The sequence below is a fragment of the Scylla paramamosain genome, chromosome 26, assembly GCF_035594125.1.
Source record: "Scylla paramamosain isolate STU-SP2022 chromosome 26, ASM3559412v1, whole genome shotgun sequence".
NCBI classification, from domain to species: Eukaryota; Metazoa; Arthropoda; class Malacostraca; order Decapoda; family Portunidae; genus Scylla; species Scylla paramamosain.
This window is the reverse complement of record NC_087176.1, coordinates 20,309,091-20,314,090: the sequence shown is the minus strand read 5'-3', so window position 1 is coordinate 20,314,090 and position 5,000 is coordinate 20,309,091. Positions and strand designations below refer to the sequence as shown.

Sequence of the window (5,000 nt, the reverse complement as noted above, 5' to 3'; positions counted from 1 at the left end):
ATCAATCTTTCGCGTGCTGCAGCAAGGAAAGCGGCATCATCCATGAATATTAAAACATGCAGCCACTTTAAAACCCATCGTTCTCACAGTTCTCTCTTATTAATTTAATCAAATCATTATCGTAAAGAACGAACAGTAGGCACGATGTTGGGGAGCCTTGTCGCACTCCTAGCGTGGCCGTGAACACCGCGGTGCCGATAACGCTCTCGGTCACACTGTACATGGCAGCGGTAACAGCCAACATCACCGTGCCACACCCCAAGCGTTTAAAGATTCGTACAAACATGTGCCTCGGTACCAGATCGTATGCTTGGCTCAAGTTAATGAATGTCACGAATAATTTTTCTTTCTCTAAGTCGGTCAGTATACGCGAAGTTACAATATGTTCGAGACAACCACGCCTGTTCTGTGCCCCAGCTTGTTCACGGTACGGAGTGAGCCACTTCTCTAATTTCGAACATACAAACATATCAAATAATTTAGCAATGCTGTTTATTACACTAATGCCTCTATGGTTCTTTGTGTCCTCTGTGTGTCTTTCCGGTCACCCTTCTGGAATATAGTGGAAAACTTAGCCCTAGTCCAGGACGTAGGGTGCTGAGCGGTGGCAAATATCGTACTGAACAGTTGTGATAATCATTAACCACTGAACTGGTAACAGCTTGAACACTCCAGGTGGGATGCCGTCCGGGCCACACGCTTCGTCTGCCTTGATGTGATCCACCTGGGCACTGACCTCACCAGGGGAGATCAGATCGTCTAAAACTGGAATCGACACAGTAACATCTCGGCATTGATCAGCACGGTTGCTTGTGGCAATGCCTAGTAAATCTTCGTAAAAATGCTTAAATTCTTCATCAATAGGCTTAACTTTATTATCATTATCATCCTGTGAACAGCCCTTCCAGTTGATGGCCTGCCACACTCGCCTGTTGTCCCTGTCCTGCAGCGGGAGGTGATATGAGTGTCCCAGCTCGTTTATTGGTCAAGAGGCTGTGACGTAGGCAACGGTGAGCGCTGATTGGCCCGCGTCCGGTGTTGGGGAGGAGTCAGCCACAACTTCACTTCAACATGTCCGCCCACCGGAGTCTTTTGCCTTGTTACTGATCATTTCGTCTTCCTGTACGGCTTTGCTGGGCTGGGGGCCTTTGTGGGGCCTTGTGGGGCTCTTACCCACTTCATACTGCCCGCTGGAGGAGCTGGGGAGAGGGGGAGGGCTGGGGAGGGCTGGACGATGGCTTAATAAAGTCAGGGATGGGGTTAGGCATGACTATAGAGGGCTGGGGAGAGGTGGGGAATGTTTGTGAGAAGTTGCGGAGGGTTGGGGGAGTTTGAGAAGGGGTGGGGAGGAATGGAAAGAGATGGGGAGGTCTCAAGAAGGGATGGGGAAAAGGAGAGGGAGAGAGAGAGAGCGTTATGAGAGGCATGAATACTGATGTTTGCTGCTACTTCGTGGTGGTGCTTGTTGTTGTTGTTCGTGGTGGTGCTTGTTGTTGTTGTTGTTGTTGTTGTTGTTGTTGGAGGAGGAGGAGGAGGATGTAGTTTTTGCGGGGGAAGACAATAGACGAAGTTTTAGCAAGAGGTTATGGGAAATGACTCGTCTATTTAAACATTAACTGTGAAAATCTTACGGTTCCTTTTCCTCTCTCTAGAAAATAATAAAAATCTAAATTGTAAAGTCTGATGTACAACACTTTAATGCACTTCTGGTCACTGGAAGACGCTTACCAAGGAAATGAATGACACAGGAAGCTTTCCTCATTGTTCATGGATAGAGAACCTGAACTCACCTAGAGATGAACTGGCTACACAATTTAATGAACTGAATGATGTATGGGACCTTCCTCACTGCCTGTAGCTAGAGAACTTGAACTAGAGATGAACTGGCTAGAGAACTTAATGAACTGAATGGTGAATGGGACCTTCCTCACTGTCTGTAGCTAAAGAACTTGAGCTAGAGATGAACTGGCTACAGAACTTAATGAACTGAATGGTGAATGGGACTTTCCTCACTGCCTGTAGCTAGAGAACTTGAACTAGAGATGAACTGGCTAGAGAACTTCATAACGAGACTTTCCTCACTGCCTGTAGCTAGAGAACTTGAACTAGAGATGAACTGGCTAGAGAACTTCATAACGAGACTTTCCTCATTGTCTATAGCTAGAGAACTTGATCAAGATGCACAGTCGTTGCTCTCTCTCTCCCTGCACGCTTTGAAATGCAACAGTACTCACGCAAGGAGTCTGTTTAAGAGAAATTCTGTGTGATGCATTCTGAGTTGCGTCACGTTGTATGAGTGTGTCTCCTGCTTTTTATGGAATGGGGCGTGAGTGCGTCAAGGATCGAACAAGTAACAAGCGGTGCGCGTGTGGGCGGCAAGAAGGCGTGTGTTGGTAATACTGCCGCGTGGGTATTCAAGGCTCCGTGGCAATGAGGATAACGAGGCTGTTGTTTTGTGCACCAACGTTTGGCAGAAAATCAATGTGTCTTTTAACTTATCGATCATTCAGTAAGTCTCCCAGTGTCTGTTCATCAACCTATCTATCTAAACATCTATCTATCTAAATATCTATCTACCTACTTACCGACCTACTTATTTATTTATCTAACTACCTACATATCTGCCTATATCACACACACACACACACACACACACGCACGCACGCACGCACACACATTAAAATTATCCACTGACATGACTAATGCTTAAAAGTCTAAACTCTCTCTCTCTCTCTCTCTCTCTCTCTCTCTCTCTCTCTCTCTCTCTCTCTCTCTCTCTCTCTCTGAGGGAGAGGGTGAAGGAAGGGGGTTAATGGCATATTTGTAATGTTTATTAGTCCTCAGATTGGGAGGGAGGGAGAGGATTGGGAGGGACGGAGAGGAAAAGGGAGAGGGAGGAAGAGGGAGAGGGGAGGGAGAGGAAGGGAGAGAGGGAGGGAGGGAAGAAACGTGGAAGCAAAGAAGGATGGAGAGAGAGAGAGAGAGAGAGGAGAGAGAGGAGAGAGAGAGAGGAGAGAGAGAGAGAGAGAGAGAGGAGAGAGAGAGAGAGAGAGAGAGAGAGAGAGGTAACGGGGGGGTTGGTGGACTCCATTACTTAAGAATGAGTCAATCCACACTAATGGTGAAACAGCGTGATTCTCTCTCTCTCTCTCTCTCTCTCTCTCTCTCTCTCTCTCTCTCTCTCTCTCTCTCTCTCTCTCTCTCTCTCTTACCAGCAAACCAGTATTTTCATCCTATTATTATTATTATTATTATTATTATTATTATTATTATTGTTATTATTATCATTATTAATATTATCAGTATAATTCCCTTTCTGTACCGTGCAGTTTCCGTGGCGGCCGTGGAGCAGCGCGGGCGTGTCGTGGACGAACACAACAGAACACTTGCGTGGAAACAAAGTGCGTGTGTATTTGCGTGCTTCCCCCTACGTCTGTGTGTGCGCCCATGTGTGTGTTTCCATGTGCGTGTGTGCGCGGCATGGAGGTAACAAATCTGGCTTGAAAATGTGGACGTGTGTGTGTGTGTGTGTGTGTGTGTGTGTGTGTGTGTGTGTGTGCGGGTTTGCGTGGGTGTGGGTGTGGGTGTGCGTGGGCGTGCGTGCATGTGTGTGGCTGTCACGTGCATGGAAGGCTTTGAAAGGAACGAGGAATATTGGTCAGTGACAAACAAAATAACACAGCATTGTGGAATTGAAAATAACAAGACAAAGAAACAAGAAAAAAAAAAACGGAATTTCACAACAACAACAACAACAACAACAACAAATAACAATACTGTGAAACTGAAAATAAGGAGGTAAGGAAACAAGGAAAAGAAAAAGCAGATTTTAAGAACAACAACATCATTAGCTACAAAAATACAACAGAACATGGTGGAATAAAAAAAAAATACATGGTGGAATAAAAAAAAAACATGGTGGAATAAAAAAAAACATTGTGGAATAAAAAAAGACAAGAAAAAATATATAGAAGCAGAATTTAAGCACCATACAAAAAAAAAAAAAAAAAAAAATTCGTGAAACATCTTTGAATACAAAATAAAAAAAAAGTGTTGAGTGTTAAAAAAAGAAAAAAAGACAAAAGTGTGCATATGGTTGAAGCAAATGAGTCTTACGAGAAACAAAAGGCAATCGTTTCCGGAAAATATGAGTATGATTGAGAATGATTTGAATTCAATTTTACTATAAAAAAAAAGAAAATAAAATAAAAAATCGTCATGGAAATTAAATACAGTGAAGACACGATGACATAATTATAAGATGGACAAACTTTCAAGTAATCGAGGAAAAACAAAGAAGTAACAGAAGGAATGGAAATAATAATAGTAATAATAATAATAATAATAATAATGCAGCAGAGAACTAAAACACTGGGAAGAAAGAAGAGGGAAGAAGAATAAGAGCAAGAACACAAGGGAAAAAAAGGGAAGGAAAAAAATAACGGAAGAAATAAGAAAAGTAATAATAGAATAAATAAGAAAAGTAGGAAAACGCTCAAAGAAAGGAAATAAATGAGCAAACAAACAAACAAACAAACAAACAAACAAACAACAAACATACTAAAATACACAGATATAGAAAAATAAGAAATGAAATAATTTACCATAAAATACAAAAAGTAAAAAACAAAGAAAAAATAAGAAAAAAGAAAAACAAATAAAAAGAAAAACAAATCAACAAGCAAGTAAGAAAAGATTACGAGAGAGCGAAAGAAAGAAAGATTACGAGAGAGAGAGAGAGAGAGAGAGAGAGAGAGAGAGAGAGAGAGAGAGAGAGAGAGAGAGCCCTGACACCACCACCACGATGTACGAGGGACCTGCAGCCTGTACTTACCAGAGAACCCCGCTGGACCTGAAGAGGGGCCTGCTGGGGTACAACCTGCAAAACAAGACACAGGGCGAGTACTACGGGAGGAGGAAGAGGAGGAGGAGCAGGAGGAGGAGGAGAAGGAGGAGGAGGAAGAGGAGGAGGAGGAAGAGGAGGAGGAAAAGGACAGGTT

The 5,000-nt window shown here is 43.1% G+C and overlaps 1 long non-coding RNA gene across 2 annotated transcripts in view; it reads right to left on the bottom strand.

Annotated features, from left to right (window-relative positions):
• The window catches only part of LOC135113800 (uncharacterized), a 57,231-nt gene that overhangs the window by 44,336 nt on the left and 7,895 nt on the right, over nucleotides 1-5,000 (bottom strand). The window contains exon 2 of one of the 2 annotated variants that reach the window (XR_010275040.1): nucleotides 4,835-4,879. The exons of the other annotated variant lie outside the window; for it this stretch is intronic. This is a non-coding gene — a long non-coding RNA (uncharacterized LOC135113800). The remainder of the gene's footprint in view (nucleotides 1-4,834; nucleotides 4,880-5,000) is intronic. 2 annotated transcript variants of the gene reach the window in all.